The sequence below is a fragment of the Heteronotia binoei genome, chromosome 5, assembly GCF_032191835.1.
Source record: "Heteronotia binoei isolate CCM8104 ecotype False Entrance Well chromosome 5, APGP_CSIRO_Hbin_v1, whole genome shotgun sequence".
NCBI classification, from domain to species: Eukaryota; Metazoa; Chordata; class Lepidosauria; order Squamata; family Gekkonidae; genus Heteronotia; species Heteronotia binoei.
Window position 1 is genome coordinate 150,903,528 of NC_083227.1, and position 21,364 is coordinate 150,924,891.

The 21,364-nt window shown below is 42.7% G+C and overlaps 1 non-coding gene across 1 annotated transcript; it reads left to right on the forward strand.

Annotated features, from left to right (window-relative positions):
* Positions 1-20,919: 20,919 nt before the first annotated feature.
* Positions 20,920-20,990, forward strand: TRNAP-AGG (transfer RNA proline (anticodon AGG)). The gene has a single exon. It is a non-coding gene; the product is annotated as a tRNA-Pro (tRNA).
* The last annotated feature ends 374 nt before the right edge of the window (positions 20,991-21,364 follow it).

Below are 21,364 nucleotides of genomic sequence, written 5' to 3' on the forward strand. Positions count from 1 at the left end.
AACTGCTCCGCAGAACCCAGAAGAGCCGCAAAGTCCCGCGGCTTTTGCGTCGCAAATGTAAATGGCCAAAAACCAGTTTACATTTGCAACGCAAAAGCCGCAGGACTTTGCGCCTCTTCCGAGTTCTGCGGAGCAGTTGGTGCGAAATCTGCGCAGACACTGCGCGGTGAAGAGGGACGTCGCTCCGGGGTAAGCCCTATGCGAAAACGCCCAGTGAAAAAGCAAAATCGATTAATTAACAATTTAATACATTTCTGCAGCATGGCTGGTAATTCTGGTCTTCCCTCATTCCTAGCAATATGTTCATACAATTAGCTGCCAGGGGAGGGGGTGGCTGACTGGTAGGGCAACTGCATTGCATGTAGAAGATTCCAGGCTCAGTTACTGGCATTTTCAGTTAAATGGGTTAAGTAGCAGGCCATCTGAAAGACCTGTGAGACCCGTAAAAATAACTCAGAGTCCAATGACATACAGTATCCTAGATATTATTTCAGTTCACATTAATCTCAGAGCTATGCATCTTGGAATGAAGCAGATTCCGATAATGGGACAATCACTATTTCCTTCAAACAGTTTGCACTGTATACCATATAGACATTTATAGTAATAGCCGGGGCTTTTTTCCTGCCAGAGTCCACAAGAGTGGAGTTTGTTTGTTTGTTTGTTGCCCTCCCCAAACAGGCTCAGGGCGGCTAACAACCGTCACAATTTGATGACAGATTCACATTATAACAATAAAACGTTATTAAAATATTAAAACAGTTTAAATACAGTTCAGATGGCATTGTGTCTGTTTTGAATTAATGTATGATGATATTGTGGGGTAGAAAGTACACACCCCCATAGATGTTAAGAGTACCTCCATTTAGTTATTAAAAGCCTGCCTGAACAGATATGTCTTACAGGCTCTGCGGAATTGTGATAAATCCCACAAGGCCCTAGTCTCCTCAGGAAGGGTATTCCCGAGGGTAGGCGCAGCCACGGAGAAGGCTCTTCCCCTTGTAGTGGTCAGACGGGCGTCCTTTAGCCCGGGGATCTTTAACAGATTTAACGAGCTTGATCGTAGTGCTCTCTGGAGCTTGTGTGGGGAAAGGTGGTCCCGAAGGTAGACAGGTCCCAAGTCATATAGGGCTTTAAAGGTCATAATCAGCACTTTGAACCGGGCTCGGAACACTACAGGCAACCAGTGCAGTGTCTCCAGTGCAGGTTGGATGTGCACCCATAAAGGCAGCTCCAATACCAACCTGGCCGCAGCATTCTGCACCAGTTGCAGCTTCTGGGTCCCAGTCAAGGGCAGCCACATGTAGAGGGCATTACAGTAGTCTGTTCTCGAGGTGACCATTGCATGAATTACTGTAGCCAAGTCGCTGTGTTCCAGGTATGGAGCCAATTGTCTTATCTGCCTAAAATGAAAGAATGCAGATCTGGCAGTGGCTGCCACCTGGGCCTCCATAGTTAATGAAGGCTCCAGGAGAACCCCCAAACTCTTGACCCTCGAAGCTGGCGCTAAAGGTGCCTCATGGAAGGTCGGTAAAGGGATATTTCTTCCCTGGCCACCTTGGCTTAGGTACAGAATCTCCATCTTTGCTGGATTCAATTTCAGTCGACTTTGTCTGAGCCATTTCACCGTGGCTTGTAATGCCCGGTCCAGATTTTTGGGACGCAGTCAGCCTGGCCGCCCATCAGGAGGTAGAGCTGGGTGTCATCTGCATATTGGTGACATCCCAGCCCATAGCTCCGAACAATCTGGGTGAGGGGGCACATGTAGATGTTAAATAGTGTTGGGGAGAGAACCGCCCCCTGAGGCACCCCACGCACTAGTGGGTGTCTCCAAGACAACTTCTCCCCCACTGCCACACTCTGTCCCCAACCTTGGAGAAAAGAGGTAAATGGTTGGAGGGCAGACCCCTGAAGCCCCGTGGCGGCAAGGCGGTGCGACAACAGCTGGTGGTTGACTGTATCAAAGGCAGCCGACAGATCTAATAACAGCAATACTGCCGATCTGCTTTGATCCAGACGTCTTAGGAGATCATCCAAGAGGGTGACCAGTACCGTCTCCATTCCACGTCCCGGGCGAAAGCCGGACTGAAATGGGTCTAATGCAGAAGTGTCATTCAAAAACCCCTGTAGCTGTGCTGCCACTGCCCTCTCAATGACTTTGCCCAAAAAGGGCAAGTTTGACACCGGTTGATAGTTGGCCAATTTGACCGGGTCTAAGGATGGGTTTTTAAGAGTTCCACCTGGGCTGGCCAGGACTCTGGCTGGTCTGATCTGCTCTGTAGCAGCCACATGCTCCCTGACCAGGCAGTGTGACCTAACATGCAAATGAGCTCCTGCTGGTTTTTTTCTGCAAAAAAAAAAAAAAGCACTGGTAACAACAAGTCAACACTGAGGTGCATGGGAACAAGGCTTGGAATAACATTTGTGCTGTTCTGCTCGTCGGGACAGTATATAGCAAGAGCGGCAGTAGGCATAGCACCAAAATGAAAACGAGTGCATGAAAGATGTAGTAAGGCATATTTTAATACCACAAAGCTATCCTTAAGCCAACGATCCATCTGCCCAAATTGCTTAGCTGTGATTAGATCTGGCCTCTGTTTTTTTCTGCTGGCCTCTACTTACTTTGTCATCATAGATTCAGGTGGGTAGCTGTGTTGGTCTGAAACTGCAGAACAAAGTCTGACTCCAGTGGCACCTTTAAAACCAACAAAGCTTTATTCCGGGTGTAAGCTTCATGTGCATGCACGCTTCTTCAGATACCTGAAGATATCTGAAGAAGTGTACATGGGCACAAAAGCTTATGCCCGGAATAAAACGTTGTTGGTCTTAAAGGTGCCACTGGAGTCAAACTTTGTTTGTCGTCATAGTTATAAATTAATGCAGGAAAAAATGGAACATTCTCCTCAGGGATTATATTTAGAAGAAGAAGAAGAAGATATTGGATTTATATCCCGCCCTCCACTCCAAAGAGTCTCAGAGCGGCTCACAATCTCCTTTACCTTCCTCCCCCACAACAGACACCCTGTGAGGTGGGTGGGGCTGGAGAGGGCTCTCACAGCAGCTGCCCTTTCAAGGACAACCTCTGCCAGAGCTATGGCTGACCCAAGGCCATGCTAGCAGGTGCAAGTGGAGGATTGGGGAATCAAACCTGGTTCTCCCAGATAAGAGTCCATGCACTTAACCACTACACAAGACTGGCTCTCAGTAGACAAACATTCTGTGAGGTGGGTGGGGCTAGAGAGGGCTCTCACAGCAGCTGCCCTTTCAAGGACAACCTCTGCCAGAGCTATGGCTGACCCAAGGCCATTCCAGCAGGTGCAAGTGGAGGAGTGGGGAATCAAACCTGGTTCTCCCAGATAAGAGTCCGCACACTTAACCACTACACCAAACTGGCTCTTAGCTGTTTTGTCCAATACTACATTTTAAATCAGAAGAATCAACTCCAGTGGAACAATGTCCCCCACTCCCGCTTTTGCATTTGATTATGTTCTTTCACCAGCCTCCCCTGCTGCTCTGTCAGAGATCACTTAGTCATGAGGGGCAGTTCCACTGAATACCATACTGGGCAGGTATTCAGTAAATAAAGACATTTCTTGTGTTCACAGAGACCGCAATCCCAATGCGGCTTTGCATACCTAGGGGTGAACATGAAGCACACTGTTTTTCTAACTCTCCTATGCTATGATGGGCTTAGACCTGAGGAACTCTTTATAAGACTGCACTGTGTTACTTCACCAACTGCTTTATTACTGTCAAGGGATCCGTATAGTTGTTTCCATTGTAGTATGGACTACAGGGGAAATAACTATTGGGCCATCATGAAGCCATTCCATCTGCCCAAATTTGCTGCACGGTGGTCAGAATATAGAATCCTATTGGTCAATGCACTTCTTTAATGGCCATAGTAGTGGGGTGTTCTTCTGATATGAGCTGCATAGTTCTCTTGTTTCGCTTTGAGATGTTTAAGAGCAAAAATTTAAGAGCAAAAATTGTGCTTAGAAAGGTGTTTACTTGGGACAGAACTATATTTAGATATGCCAGTTCCAATTCCAATAACCTTTAATGTCATGACAATAGTTTACAGAAAGGAATGAGCATACAATTTGCCCACATGTCAAGATAAAACAATATAGATATATCAAATTGTCACACCAATTGATAATTAATAATAATAGGGATTAAAAAGGACAATAATCTTAATCTTGAGTATCACAGACAACAAAAAAGGGAGGAATTTAGATATGCACGAGATGCAACCGCTATATTATTAGGTCACAATTGTGTCTGTTTCCAGTCTGTCTCATTAACTTTAATTATGTATACCTCATCAAGCTACTGTTGCCTTTTTCCACCTGTCCCACAATCATCTTCCCTGGAAGACCAATTTGACCGCTTTTGACTGTAATTTTACTACCACTGAATCAATTACCCTTTTGTTAACAGCTCTCAGATCATTTGCATTTTGTATCTTTCTGTATAGAAGGATTCTATTCCATTAGAAGGCTTCAATCATTTTGTTGTGTATTGTAAGCTTCAAGAGAGCTCCCATTGTTTCAGAGGCTCCTTGCAGCTACTTTCAGATTGGTCGTCCTTGCCGAGCCAGCCAGTCAGGTAACATCAGTTGCGTGACACTCATGCAAATAGGGGTTTGAGTGTCTGTTTTCTATTGGTGGGTTGTATTCTGGATGTTTGCTTTTGGGTTGGGTTTTGTGTATACATTAAGAACATAAGAGAAGCCATGTTGGATCAGGCCAACGGCCCATCAAGTCCAACACTCTGTGTCACACAGTGGCAAAAAATTTTATATACACACATACACTGTGGCTAATAGCCACTGATGGACCTGTGCTCCATATTTTTATCTAAACCCTTCTTGAAGGTGGCTGTATTTGTGGCCGCCACCACCTCCTGTGGCAGTGAATTCCACATGTTAATCACCCTTTGGGTGAAGAAGTACGTACTTCCTTTTATCCGTTTTAACCTGTCTGCTCAGCAATTTCATCGAATGCCCACGAGTTCTTGTATTGTGAGAAAGGGAGAAAAGTACTTCTTTCTCTACTTTCTCCATCCCATGCATTATCTTGTAAACCTCTATCATGTCACCCCGCAGTCGACGTTTCTCCAAGCTAAAGAGTCCCAAGCGTTTCAACCTTTCTTCATAGGGAAAGTGCTCCAGCCCTTTAATCATTCTAGTTGCCCTTCTCTGGACTTTCTCCAATGCTATAATATCCTTTTTGAGGTGCAGCGACCAGAACTGCACACAGTACTCCAAATGAGACCGCACATTTGTGGCTTGCCGCATGTGTTGTAAGCCTGTTCTGAATAAAAAAAGAGCTATGTTGAAATCATGATTGAGTCTTGAACACACTATTTAACATATTTATTAGTTATTTAGATTGATTTTTAAATCACCCTGCTCCATGGAGTAGAACTCAGGGCTGTGTACATCAAAGAAATCTTTACATAATTATTTTTTTAAAAACTTAAAATCATAAAAATGCACAACAATAAATTAACAGTCAGATGGTGACGAAACTGCCAAAATGTATGCCACTGCCTTGCGAGGGGACTGGCAGGAGAAGCAGGAGCTCCGGCCAAATGGAGGATCATCACTGCCCACAGCCAAATGCCTGGTGGAACATCTCTGCCTTATATGCCCTGTGAAACAGCATTAAACTGCACAGAATATGGATGTTGTTCAGCAGAGAGAGTTCCATCAGGCAGGGGCCAGGACCAAAAATGCCCTGATCATGGTTAAGGGCAGCTGGATGTCTCTTAAGCTGGGGATAACCAGCGAGTTCTTACTAGCCAAGCATAATGCCCTTTGCAGGGATGTGCAAAGAGAGGCAGTCCTGAAGATAATTAAACTTAAAAAAAAATTGTACTGGTTTATGATAAAGAGTTTTAAAATTATTGTCAGGCTTAGCCTAACGGCCTGGAAGAATCCCAGTGTTATTTATTTATTATATTTATACTAGCAGTAAAGCCTGTTGTAGGAAGACATACAACGGGCCCTAGAAAAATATTCATAAGAACATAAGAGAAGCCATGTTGGATCAGGCCACTGGCCCATCCAGTCCAACACTCTGTGTCACACATAAGAACATAAGAGAAGCCATGTTGGATCAGGCCACTGGCCCATCCAGTCCAACACTCTGTGTCACACAGTGGCCAAAATTTATATATATATATATACACACACACACTGTGGCAGTGAATTCCACATGTTAATCACCCTTTGGGTGAAGAAGGGTGATTAACATGTGGAATTCACTGCCACAAGAGGTGGTGGTGGCCACAAGCATGGCCACCTTCAAGAGGGGTTTAGATAAAAATATGGAGCGGAGGGAGGGAGTTGATGCACAGTTGGCAACCTAGTACTGGGGAACGTCTGCCTGTGAGCCAAAGTCACTGCAGGATCCGGACTGACAGCCCTGTAGGCTGCACAGCCATTGAGGACTTCCACCTGTCCCTGTATGACTCAGAGGTTGAGGAGTTGCACCTGGCCCTCAATGTGTGTGTCTGTGTGTGTGTATGGGGGGGAGGTTGCCTGTGCCTATTGCTTCTTGTCCTGCATGAACCATATGTAATATGTTCGGTTTTGCTGCAACAATTAATGTGAATATTTTAAAATCTACATTTAGTAAAGATTTTGGTCTCTATGAATTTAGTGTAATTGAATTATTTTTATAGGTAAATATTACTCTGATGTCATTCTGAGAATTTTGGCATTCTGTAAGGCAGGCATTAAACAGACTAAATCGAGGTTGTCGCAATATATTCATCATAAAGGTAAAGGTAATCCCCTGTGCAAGCATGGTAAGGTAAAGGTAATCCCTTGTGCAGTCGTTTCCGACTCTGGAGTGACGTTGCTTTCATGATGTTTTCATGGCAGACTTTTACGGGTAGTTTGCCATTGCCTTCCCCAGTCATTTACAAAGCAAGCTGGGTACTCATTTTACTGACCTCAGAAGGATGGAAGGCTGAGTCAACCATGAGCCGGCTACCTGAACCCAGCTTCCGCCGGGATCGACTCAGGTCGTGAGCAGAGAGCTCTGACTGCAGTACTGCAGCTTACCACTCTGCACCACGGAGGTTTCATCATAGCGTTATAATATTCAGCTGTTAGGCTGAATGGGACAGGTACATTTTTTTTTAAAATCAGTGTATCAATTTCTGGAGTTGAAGAACTGGCATTCAGTCTAAGTATGTATTCATATGTTCATGATCTCTGTTTCATTTTATGAGAAAATTCTCAGTCTTTTCCAGGGTTATCAGATTTATATCATGGATAATTCCGTGAGCAACTCAGATGCCACTGGATTCAAACTTTGTTCATGTGTTTCCTTTCAGTCCATATAACTTCTCAGAATACATTGGAGGAATATATTGATTATCCTGGTTTTGGCCAAATAATACACTAGCACCTTACCTGTCTTATAATTTTTTTTTAAGAAATAGCTTTGTTGAGCAAAACAAATCTGCTAAATACAATTATTCAGTTTTCTGCTTACTATATATATAATATACATAATATATAGCTAATTGTATTATTTGCTCATGCATATAAGGCTTTCTTTGAATCCCAGGTGGTCAGTTGCATAACATCAGAGGTTTCATTTATAAAAAAAGAAGAAACAAGACAATTTCAGATTCCTTAATTTATCCTTGGTCATTTTGTATCTTCATTATCTTTTAAAATATCAATTACTTGATAGTTTAATGCTACACCTAAATATGGCTACACCTCTTTCCCCCCATAATTTCAGATTTTCTAGATAATTAATTTGAAATTGCATTGAAATTGAATACATAGGTATTCTGAAGCATTTTATATATATACAGGCCTCAGATTCAGTGGGAGCTCACAGGAGCACAGCTCCTGAACCTTTCTGAGAGTTCCACCTCCTCCTTCTGAGAGTTCCACCTCCTTGTCCATTGAATAGTAGGTGCAGCTGCATAACAATCCCTTGATGAGCCCCACCACCTATTTTTCTACAAAATGACCCCTATACACACACATACACAAATATATATATACAGAGAGAGAGAGAGAGAGAACTATCTTGCTTTTGATTAGATTGTTCAAGCCATTTACATTTAACAAAATAACTTTGATTTGTTCTGTTATACTCACCAAACTGTTAATACCAATAGAATACAATTGATTAACATCAACATTAAAAACATCCATCCATCATTATGTATACAATAAGGCAGGGGTGTCAAACATGTAGCCCAGGGGCTGAATCAGACCCCAGGAGGGTTCCTATCAGGCCCTCGAGCAATTGGATGTCGTCTGCTTCCTTTTCCCTCTCTCTTGCTTCCTTCTGCATCACAGCTTGCTTTGCAAGGTTTGCTCAATCACACAAGAGTTACAGAGCAAAACCTCTATTTTCTCCATAGGCTTCCATAGGCTTCCTCCCTTGGGGAGGAAGGAGGGAAGGCAGTGCTTGCTTTGCCAGGCTCTCTGAATCACACAGCAGAGCTACTGAGCAAAGTCTCTCTTCCTTCTATTGGCTGAGGCTCCTTCCCCTCAGTCTCCTAAGGAAGGAAGGAAAGTGCCAGAGCTTCTTTTGCCCCATTCCCTGAATCCCATGGGAGAAATACAAAGAAAGTACCTTTAAGACCATCGAGTGCTAACGTTTTAAGCATGTTTTTTTTAAAAAAAAATGTGTTTATGTCCTTTATAAAGTTTATATCTCTGCTATCTAATCTTAATTAGGTATACACATGGCCTGGCCAAAACATGGCCTGGCCCAATCTGACATGACCGGGCCCGACAAGGTCTCATTTATGTCAGATCCGGCTTTCATAACAAATGTGTTTGACACTCCTGCTATAAGGTTAGCCTATATTCAATTGAGACAATTTCCTGAGGGTATTACTCTATTCAGTATGATTAGTAAATAGCCATTACCTATCAAGAGATCTTGGGCAATTCCGGAGAGATTCTTACCAACATGTTCTTTTCGTTCCCTTATCAGACAGTCATCAGCCTCAATTTCCTGCCAGTTCAGTTGCTGAATGTATTCTGCCTCCCTTAAAAAAAAAAAACCTTTCTAATAATATACCACTGGCTGTTCTACTTCACCATTAATGGAATACTTCATCTATAGTATATCTGTTGATCAGTTAATTTACAGGCTAAGAATTTTAGTTCTTTGCTTTTTTGTAACACTGGAAAAGACAAGAGAGGCAGGAACTGAACTACTTTGTTTTCAATTAGTACATGGATTGAACTAGAACAGCTAGGCAGGAAATGAACTTTTTGATTTTCAGTTAGTTCACTAGCTTGATCTCAAATAACTTTCAATAGTTGGTCTTTAAAATATTGATTTTGAATTCCTATTAATGTCTCATTTGTAACCTGGCTGGTTTATAAATCTAAATCTTACTTGCTGAACATGTTCAATAAGTATATTTTCTGTAAAGTCAGAATCCAAAATAGATAAGAAAGTCTCTCCCAAAAAGCGATCAGATCATTCCCCTACATGTCTTCTTTCACCCCTCCTAGTGATTAAAATTATGCCGTCTGCTTCTGCATTCTAATATCTCATATTTATCCTCCGAAGAGTCAAGTGTTTTTTATTTTGTTTGAATTTCTTAAATTAATTATTTAAAGGCCTCTGTATATTTTCCCTTTTAACCCTTTCATCAAGAAAGAAAGAAAGAAAGAAAGAAAGAAAGAAAGAAAGAAAGAAAGAAAGAAAGGTTTTCTGCTGCTCAAGATTCATGAATCAATGAGCTTCTAAGTGTACAAAAGGAATGGAAAGGATGTTACCTGTATGTATATTTTCCACTGCTATTCTTGTATTTTGTCTCATTTACTAAATTGTTATTGCATTAAAATTCGTTCAACATTCTCTAGATACATTAACCATTTTTACAGCTGATATACTTTTCAATCTAGTTCCTTCTTTATGTTATCACAAGTTTAGCTGAAACCTTTTTGTTCAAATACCAAAAAATCTTACTGCAATAATTGTTTACCACTCTCCGGCATTATATTAAGTTCTCCATCTGATTCATTTTTTTAAACATCTATATTTTATTTAGTCACAAAACTGTTACTACACACATTCAGATACTTTGAAAAAAAATATTTTATCAGATTTTATTTTACTGATGATATTTCAGTTGTTGCTTCTAATTATTATACCCCACAGTTTTTTTGCTTAGTACATCTGTTTTATTTCCATCCATACAATAAAACAAATATATGATAAATCAGTAGACAGTTAAGGAAAACCTATTATGTAGAAATGAAGACATTATTGCTTATTACATTGTTTCATTTAAATAAAACTTCAGATGATACTTGATCAGTAATTTGTGTGTCCTCTTCCTTTTGACATGGTGTGAATTGAACAAGTATATAAAAATCTTGAACATTATTTAAGAAAGTGCTTCTTGTTGGTATCTTCTTGAATTCCACACTTTTGCAAAGTCTAGCAGCTGTAACAATATACAAAGACACTACTCTATATTTCTTAGGTATTAAAGTTACATAATTTAATAAAAAAAATAGTTCCAGTGTGATTTCAGTATTATATCTAATTCACTTTGAAAACATGACTGCTACCATTTTCCAGATTTCACTAACCTATTACACTACCACCACATGTATATAAAGTCCATATAAGGTTCATTACAATGCCATCAATGATTACTGAAGTCTGGATTGATTCTTGCAATTCTAGCAGATGGAAGATGCCAGTGGTGTTAACATTTTAATGGCATTTTCCCTTAACCTAGGCTTATAGATAATGAAAGAACCATAGGTATTTTTAAAAAGTCCAGATTCAATTATCAATTTTGTACTGTAGTGGCTGCTATTTCTTCCCCAAGTTCAAATTGTGATCCCCACATAGACATACGTAACACATTAACAAGAATGGTAAAGAGGAACTACAATTAGAGACAGGGTCAGTTTTCTTCACAGTTCTCCCTTGCTAATTCATTGAAAACAGCAAAGCGTGCCAAAAAGAAAAGGTTAAATTTCCAGCATCTCTCTTCCTCAGTCTGGATATATCGTCACTGTTTGCTTAACTACATTAAAATCTCACCCCATAATTAAGCTACCTTCTACCAAAGAAATCAAAGCATTTCCTACTTTTTAAAAGGACATCTGAAGGTTGACATTTGAGGCATATGTGATGGAACCGGCCCGATTCTGCCTTCAGACCCGGTCCCGTCAGCTCCCTATTGAGTCGCCAACTCCTGGAGGGAGCTATTTCTCCTCCTGCCCCTTGGGCTCGCTGCCACCACCTGCTCAGTCTAGGGGTTCAGATTGAGAGGAACAGGACTCCCAATCCCCCTCTCCAGCTGTGAGGCCAGGCCTCAAGGTCCTCTGCCACCCTGCACTTGGGTTTCACAGAGACCTCAGCACTTCTTTGGGGCACCCCTGGAGGATTGGCACCTTATCCAACTGCATGCCTTCCCCCTTGCCCGGGGCCCCCGTTATAAAACAGCGTGGTCTAAGGCGGTTGGAGATCTATGTGGTACAGAGATTGACTGCCAGCATTTAAACAGTAAAAATATATTTATTTAAAAGAGAAAAAGAAAGGGAAAGAAAAACAAAACAAAAACAGTTGCATTTAAAAAGTTAGCACAGCACCCGCACAGCACACAGCATAACAAAGAAAAGTTGATTATAAACACATCCTGCTGGCCCTGATCTAAACATGCCCTGCCCTTTTGGATGACTTACTTTGTCTTACTGCCTGGAGGCCTCATTTTCCTGAGCAGGCCTCCCCCACAGGCAGGAGCCTACAGGCAAGCAACCTCTCTTCCAGAGCGCCAGCTGCAAACTGAAAACTCCTCCTCCTAGCACATGCCAAGAACAAAAGAACTTCCTGCCTCTCTAGGAGACTTTCCCCCTAGTGTTGTTGGTTTGGCTCTGGAAGGGAGGGGGGGAGTGAGGGGAAGGCTAGGCCAAAGCCTGCTTCGCAGTTTCATGTTCCTTCCCAAAGAAGCACCAACATTGACTAAAATGGCGTTTCTCCACAGCATATATACAGTCTCAGTGGTATATATTTCACATAATGTAAGTTTTCAGAAATAAATATCTACCATCTGAATCAATTAAGGTCCCTTGAATCTAAACTGCTGCATATCTAATATAAATCACACCTTTATTCTTTGTACCCATAGAAGTTTATAAAAGATTCTGCATTTTTTTTACCCAATTCATAGAAACATAGAATCATGAGTTGGAAGGGACCTCCAGGGTAATCTACTCAACCTCCTGCACAATGAAGGAAATTCAGAAATACTTCACCCACACACTCACACACACACACAAGGTGATACCTGCAGGATATGGGAAGAATTACAGGCCTGTAAGCTCCATTGGCCTTGCTGCAAACACTTAAGATAAATTGTACTTTAAAAATCTTCTTTAACGGTACAATCATGTGCAGAAGTGCTTGAGTGTAAGCCCATTGAAATCGGCAGGTAGAATGGAGTAACTTTGCACTCTAGTATTAGACTTTCTGATTCAATTAATCTTAAAAAGACCAACAAAATGTAATAAATATAATGTCATAAAATTATTGGTTGATTAAATGAAAATGTGCAGAATCAAATAGAAGCCAGAGAGATAACTGATACATGCATAACCAATAACAAGCTAATACCGAGAGTCATTTTCCCCTGTTCTACTTCAGCCCTTTCTTTCATGAAACTCTATAATTTCAGCTTTGCAGATCTCAAAAAGTAGCTTCAGGATCCAGCAGAAGGAGCCACTGAAGAAGAAACAGCAAGCTGCTGCCAATGCCTAAAATAAATAGTGTATAAAGACAGTTTACAACAGTAGAAGAGTACAAGACACTATTTCTGAAGAGACAGTTCTGTTTTAAACATAATTGCAACTCCTCTCACAGTGTGGTGTGTAATTAATCTTTTAATTGTTCCAGATGAATGCTGAACCCAGCTCTGCTGCTGGATGCTCAAGCTGTGACTGTGTCCAAGAGTACTTTTCCAGTTATTTCTGTCCAATATCTTGTGAAGAATAAGGACCTGGCAATTACACCCTACATCCCTCATTTGGAACGTAGATTGATGCATTCTATGTGGGGCTGACCTTGAAACAAAAACTGCTTGCATCCTATTCAGAAACAATGCATCAGTTGACTGCTGCACAGGGATTCAATTCCAGTTTCTGGTTACAAAGAAGAAGAAGAAGAAGAAGAAGAAGAAGAAGAAGAAGAAGAAGAAGAAGAAGAAGAAGAAGAAGAAGAAGAAGAAGAAGAAGAAGAAGAAGAAGAAGAAGAAGAAGAAGAAGAAGAAGAAGAAGAAGAAGAAGAAGAAGATATTGGATTTATATCCCGCCCTCCACTCCGAAGAGTCTCAGAGCGGCTCACAATCTCCTTTACCTTCCTCCCCCACAACAGACACCCTGTGAGGTAGATGAAGATATTGGATTTATATCCCGCCCTCCACTCCGAAGAGTCTCAGAGCGGCTCACAATCTCCTTTCCCTTTTTCCCCCACAACAGACACCCTGTGAGGTAGATGAAGATATTGGATTTATATCCCGCCCTCCACTCCCAAGAGTCTCTGAGCAGCTCACAATCTCCTTTCCCTTCGTCCCCCACAACAGACACCCTGTGAGGTAGATGAAGATATTGGATTTACATCCCGCCCTCCACTCCGAAGAGTCTCAGAGCGGCTCACAATCTCCTTTCCCTTCCTCCCCCACAACAGACACCCTGTGAGGTGGGTGGGGCTGGAGAGGGCTCTCACAGCAGCTGCCCTTTCAAGGACAACCTCTGCCAGAGCTATGGCTGACCCAAGGCCATGTTAGCAGGTGCAAGTGGAGGAGTGGGGAATCAAACCCGGTTCTCCCAAATAAGAGTCCGCACACTTAATCACTACACCAAACTGGCTCTCCACATACTGTGGGTCTCGTGACTCGTTTGGGTTCTGAGATGAGGGAAAGGAACAGGGTGAGCTGGGATGGGTGGCCCAGTGGCCAGTTTCAGTTTGCCTCTGCATAATGTGCAAAATAACCATGAAATGCTGCCTGTTGCTATATTTATACAGTATATTTACAAAAACTAGCCATATTTATAAGTATATATAACATTCAAAAATATTAATCATGAAAAATAGGGGGGGGGGACCCTTGTTCAGTGTTAAACAGACATAAGATTCCTATATTTTATGTTGGGGGAAGGGGAAAGCAGTGTGAAGTTACTTTGCAAGTGGGTTCCAAGAAGTACAGTAAGTTAAAAGTGAATCTAGTTCAAAGGTTTGAGAACCACTGCTTGAATGGCCCAGGTTCGAAATGCTTCAGAAGTGTCTGCAAGAGCTTCCACCGTAATAAAAAGGTATGACGGGGCTCTTTGGTGTACTTGCCTTGACACACACTGACAGACTAAGGCAGAATTCATCTCCTTATATGAGCTTGTTTGCCACTCAAGATCTGGAGGAGAGAAGTTGCTACAGCCCTGACTTTAGTAAATAAATTACTACTGGCCCTCAGGATGGAGATAAGTGGAGTTGCGTCATGCCACTCCAAACCCTAACTTCCCATAGCACTGACAGATTCTGAAGCATGTTCTCTGTCACTTATAGGAATGGTGAATGTCGGCTACAGAAAGAGATTTTAAGAATTAAGATCCTGAGAAGAAAAACTCATCAGGGCTGTCATTTGGATAGGGATTTAGTGAACAAAGCACCTAGAGACAGACACTGATCTTTGTAATTACCTGGTTCATCGTGCAGATTATGCCACTTCATAATGTTCAACCCATATAAGAACTGAGCACAGTTTCCCCCAATGTTCAGCTCTGGTTTGAAGCCACTGACTTTTTGTCTGCATTTAATTTTGTTCCAGACATGTTTCATTACCTTGATACTAGTCATACCTTTTAAGTTAAATAAATATCTATATTGTCTAACACCAGCGATATAATTAAAGATGTGTATCTGATTATTAGAATTATTAATAAGAAGTGGAGGACTTGCAAGGACTTGAGGAAGACCCTCATTTCCACACACCCCCCATCACCATTTTCCTTCCATGAAGGCCCACATAGCCTCTCCCCTTTCCTGCTTTCTTCTTTCCTTCCCATCCCGCCTATCTTTAAGAGACCACCTATATTCATCTTTCCCTCCTTCCCTCCCTCTGGTAGCCTTTCTGCAGGAAAAGTCTGGTATGGTTACACAGTGCTAGTCACTAGCATTCCCAGACTCTTGCCGGGGGTAGATTTCCCCCCGATTTCAGGGCCTCCAACCCACCGGCACAGGATCGGCTGGCAGGGGGAGCCCTGCCCCTGAAGAAGATATTGGATTTATATCCCACCCTCCACTCCGAAGAGTCTCAGAGCGGCTCACAATCTCCTTTCCCTTCCTCCCCCACAACAGACACCCTGTGAGGTAGATGAAGATATTGGATTTATATCCCGCCCTCCACTCCGAAGAGTCTCAGAGCGGCTCACAATCTCCTTTCCCTTCCTCCCCCACAACAGACACCCTGTGAGGTAGATGAAGATATTGGATTTATATCCTGCCCTCCACTCCGAAGAGTCTCAGAGCGGCTCACAATCTCCTTTACCTTCCTCCCCCACAACAGACACCCTGTGAGGTAGATGAAGATATTGGATTTATATCCCGCCCTCCACTCCGAAGAGTCTCAGAGTGGCTCACAATCTCCTTTACCTTCCTCCCCCACAACAGACACCCTGTGAGGTGGGTGGGGCTGGAGAGGGCTCTCACAGCAGCTGCCCTTTCAAGGACAACTACTGCCAGGGCTATGGTGACCCAAGGCCATGCTAGCAGGTGCAAGTGGAGGAGTGGGGAATCAAACCCGGTTCTCCCAGATAAGAGTCCACACACTTAACCACTACACCAAACTGAAGAGCTCTGTTGGCACGTGATGTGCCCAGCATGATGACATCACCCGGAAGTGATGTAATTGTGCTGGGCATGTCATGTGGGAAAGTGAAAAAAACCTTGCCAGCAGTCAGGTAGGACCTGGCACCCTAGCAGCTACCAGAATAGGCCAAGTGGAGGGCTGCCGGATACCACCTGGAAATATGATTCCCAATTCCCAATTGGGGGCGGGGGTTCCCCTGGCTTGGAGGCTGTTCCCCCACTTCGGGGGGGGGGGGGAGGATGTCTGCTGGGCATTATGGAGACCAATTCCCATAGGGTTCAATGGAGAATTGATCCATGGGTATCTGGGGCTGGGGGAGAGCTGTTTTTTGAGGTAGAGGCACCAAATTCTCTGCATAGCATCCGGTGTCTTTCCTCAAAACACTCCCCAAGTTTCAAAAAGATTGGACCAGTGGGTCCAACACTATGAGCCCCAAATGAAGGTGCCCCTATCCTTCATTATTTCCAAATGGAAGGAAGGCATTTAAAAGGTGTGTGGTCTCTTTAAATGTGATTGCCATAACTCCCTCCAGAGTTCAGTTGTGCTTTTCACGCCCTTGCTCCTGACTCTACTCCCAAAGTCTCCTGGCTCCACCTCCAAAGTCCCAGATATTTCTTGAGTTGGACCTGGCAACCCTACCTGGAAACTGGGGTGGGAAACCTACTGGGAGGTTTCCTCTGTTTCCAGTGACACGTCAGCATCATTTCCAGTATGCACAGGAAATTGTGACATTGTGTCACTAGCAATGTAGTGATACGCTGTTATTTGGGCATAGAGTTTACCATAGAGTTTTTGTCCAAATACCAGTGTCCACAAGTTGCTGGAGACATGAGGATGACACTTCCAGTGTGCACTAGAAGTGATGTTGATGCATTGCCAAAGGCAAAGGCCTAGGCCTCAGTTTGCTGCTGGCTGAATGGTGCCAGGGGAACATATGAACATATGAAGCTGCCTTATACTGAATCAGACCTTTGGTCCATCAAAGTCAGTATTGTCTTCTCAGACTGGCAGCGGCTCTCCAGGGTCTCAAGCTGAGGTTTTTCACACCTATTTGCCTGGACCCTTTTTTGGGGATGCCAGGGATTGAACCTGGGACCTTCTGCTTCCCAAGCAGATGCTCTACCACTGAGCCACTGTCCCTCCCCCTGAGCCACTGTCCCTCCCCCTAAAGGGGAAGGGGCTCCAAAGTAGAGGATTCCTTGGGCCTGGGAACCCTATCACAGTTGTCTAAATTTCAGTTTTTTCTGACAACCTGGGGCTTTTTTCAAGTTTGTAAAAAAATCTGTCTTGTATGTCCATGGCCCTAGCCTCCAGATTTACGTATCCATGGGGCCACACCGGCAATTAGATATATTGATTTAATTTTATTAGAATTAAATGTAATCATTTATTTAATTAATTTATGCTACATGATTTGACCATGACAGAGCTATGTATGACCATGACAGAGCTCATAATATTTTCACATGGGTGACAAAACGTTAACTTCAAATGTATTTTTGAATATTATGGTTTAGACTTGTTCAAATACGTAAATTGCATTTCTGATCAAATGTTTAAGAGTGGGCGCTGCAGTGCTATCATGAAGAGCCATGCTACATCAATGCAGAGCAGCTGCTCTATTGCTTAGATCTGCCAACTTCTCAGTGCTTGGCAAGAGAGGTACAACCATGAAATTCAGGGTAGGCAGTGGCATTGAATGTGGAGTAGGTGTCACCCAGCACGGGAAGAGAAGGAAATGCTCCTGCATTGTCTAGGCAACTATGTGACACTGGGTTCTTCTTTTGCAGGGGAAGGAGTACTCATAGCAGTACACTGGAGTCTCTCAATTTCCTATTTTCCTAGCCACTGGCAAGATAGGAAGTACATTTGCCTAAGCAACCAAGGGGACACTTCCTGTCTATGCTGCAGCTTGTAGCACAGCAAGAATATGAGGTGTATGGCCCAGCTACCTAGATAATTAGGCATCCTTCTATCTCTTCTTCCTAACAGCTGATAGGGGTATATTCTCATGTTGCCTAGTGAACCGGGCAAAATGAACTTTTTGATGGTTTGTGGCACAGCATGGGAGGATAATCGCCTTACGGCCATAGAAGGTATATTTAAGGTATGTTTGGGGAGGGATTCAGGGGGCTTTTCATACCACATATTTCCCCCAATTTGCCCTGAGATATCGGCTTGCTGATACTTCAGCTCAACCCTAGTCAGATCTCAGCTTGCATGTAAAATTGTGTCACAGACTTCTCTGCACCACTCAGTGATCCAGCGTATTACTGGGAGACAAAGTGAAATGAGTAATTTCTCATATGCATTATCAGTGTGTGCCCTCTGGTACTTGCACATCCTGGTATCTCAGTAGATGCAGTCATGCTGACCACATGAACAGATTGGCCTTGCTTCATTCAGGGAAGTAAATTTTCACTTCTGTGTATGTCTCCTGGAATCTCTGCTTTTTGAGACACAGACCACAGTGTATGTGTCTTCTTTCCATGATCTTCTTCACTTGTAAGAGCAACAATAAAACAAAAGAAAGCAATACATTACATGATGAATCATTATCTCAAAGGAAGGAAAACAGGACGAAGATTACGGGCTACTTGCATTCAGATGCAATTGATGACTTACCCCCAGGGGTCGTTTGGTAGAAAAACAGGTGGGGGAGCTCATCCAGGGATTGTTATGCAACTGCAGATACTATTCAATGGACATGGAACTCTCAGAAGGAGGAGGAGGAACTCTCCGAAAGGTTCAGGAGCTGCGGTCCTGGGAGCTCCCACTGAATCTGAGGCCTGCTTACTCCAATAAGCATGGATTTGAGCAATAACCACCCCAGTGATGCTGAAGGACACCAGACATTGATTTTGAAAGTTCATCTTTAGTTAGAATCATAGAATCTAGAATCCAAACAGGAAGAAGTCACCGTTCATTAGCTTTGGCTTCACTTCCCTTGGCTTTCCATTCTACCTTCCATGACATAATTTCATGCACCAAAAGTAAAACTATAAGTCACATTACAAGTTCATCACTATACTAATGCACAAGCACTGGGCACCATCAGTGGGCATGCAATGACATTATGAACCAGGAGAGAACTTGGAAAGAAACCTAAAATGAAGCTTTCACCTAGAACAAATCAATAATGAATTGAGCCAATAACAAAGTAAGCTATACTTGCCAATGCTCAGTAACCTAAACTTTACACAAATCTAGGACCTTTTTTGCATGTTTTACTTACTCTTTGGCAGTCAATCTCCAACCATCAGAATCAGTTTGGGCATGGTTGTTCTGTACATCTGCCCTCCCAATGCATTTTTACAGTTATAGAACCAGTTTCTTTTCTTCCACGTCTGCGAGATGTTGGTGTCATCACATTAATTTCATTTAAAAGGCCCGAAAATATCAATATATTAATGTAGTGTTTAATGATAGTTTTAAGCAGATTCTGAATTCCCAGCTTTCCTTAAAAACGTAAGTCTTTATTCTCTTCACCCACTGAGATATAAGGAAAAATGCATATCTCTACAAGGGAAAAGACTAGAGAACTTTTTTTAACAAATGAAAGCTGGGAATTCAGAGAACCTGCTTCAACTATTATTACAACATACATTGATATACTGATATTTTAGGGCCTTTAAAAATAAAAACTGAAACTGCAGGAGGAGGAGAAGGAGTGGTTTGATGATGATGACAGTCCAATCATTGAAAGGGCTGGAAATGGGTAGGAGAAGAGGCTGGAAGGGCAGAAGAGACTGGAAGTGAGTAGGAGTGGGTAGGACAAAGAAAACCTACAGAAAAAGTACTCATGAGGGAAAAACTGATTCAAAATCGACTTCAAAAAAACCCATTGGGATAGAAGTGGTTTCAAAAGAATCAGAAAAAAGATTGGGAATTACCAAAAGAAGAAGAAGAAGAAGAGAGAGAGACTAAAGAAGCAGAAATGAGTACAGAAATTGTGTGATAAACCAAAGCATTATGGGGCCAGAGCTGATGGGAAAAGACCCTAGTAAGCAGCTGAAAACAAATAAAGTTCATTCTTTAGTGATTCACAGCTTCTGAAAAATTTCAAGTGGCCCCACCCAGCACTGAAGAAAGGGGGGGGGGGATTGTACTAGGTAAGATTGTTATGTTACCACAGCAACCACCCATAAATGATGCGTGACTCTTGCCAACATCTTTGGTTTGAAGGTGAGACAAAGCCACAATCGACTTGACAGCATCAAGCCAAACAACCATTGGGAGGGATCTTTATGTCAGCAGGGCCAATGGATGTCTTCTTTATTATTTTAATCCAGTAGAGTAATTGTGCCCTGTCATTGGGACTCGTGGATTCCATAGCAGCCAGCACATAACAGAAACCTGAGGACATATCAACATTCAAGTGCGCACGAGTCCATTTCAAGTACTAGATAACTAGGAAATGCAGGAAATGTCCCTTCTGGAACAAGACACTCCAGTTCCACTCTTGTTTACTAGGTTGTGACTCAGTCACACAATCTCATATTACTTTATCTGAAGAACTTTTCTTTGTATAGAGTCACAAAACTAGAAAGCCTCAGAACAATCATTCTATTTATGGATGCTGCAAACCTCAGGAGTGCGCAACGTGAAGGTTTGTTGGCATTATTGGGCTTACAAATTGAATGTGTGCAAAAAAGTTCACCAAATACCTCTGTGGTAGACATAGGAGAGGCAGCAGGGGTGGGGCAGTTCTCTCATCCTCTCTAGCTCATTAAGAGTTGCTGACTTGAACCTAAATTTTTTTTCAGCAGCTTCCTAGAGACTAAATCGTGATTAAAATTAAGGGCGGGATCACTTAGCAGAGGTAGAGCATCTGTTTTGCTTGTTCCATGATTCAGCCTCCAACATTTCTAGTTCAAAGTTTCAGGTAGAAGGTTGGGGAGGGACGGTGGCTCAGTGGTAGAGCATCTGCTTGGTAAGCAGAAGGTCCCAGGTTCAATCCCTGGCATCTCCAAAAAAGGGTCCAGGCAAATAGGTGTGAAAAACCTCAGCTTGAGACCCTGGAGAGCAGGGGAGGGACAGTGGCTCAGTGGTAGAGCATCTGCTTAGGAAGCAGAAGGTCCCAGGTTCAATCCCTGGCATCTCCAAAAAAGGGTCCAGGCAAATACCATAGGTGTGAAAAACCTCAGCTTGAGACCCTGGAGAGCCGCTGCCAGTCTGAGAAGACAATACTGACTTTGATGGACCGAGGGTCTGATTCAGTATAAGACAGCTTCATATGTTCATGTTCAAGGTATTGTGAAAAATATCTGGACAGAACCTGGAAATCTCTGAGAAGATTCTCTGTATACTCTGCTTAGCCCTGATTTTCTTGGAAGTTGATCCAAAAGCACTGGAATAGTTTTGGGCATGATTCTTCTGCATGTTTGCCCTCCTTCTGCATTTCCACAGTTGGGGGAGTCAGTTTATTTTCTTCTGCATATGCCTTAAATTAATTGCCCGCTAGAATGTGGCATTTCAC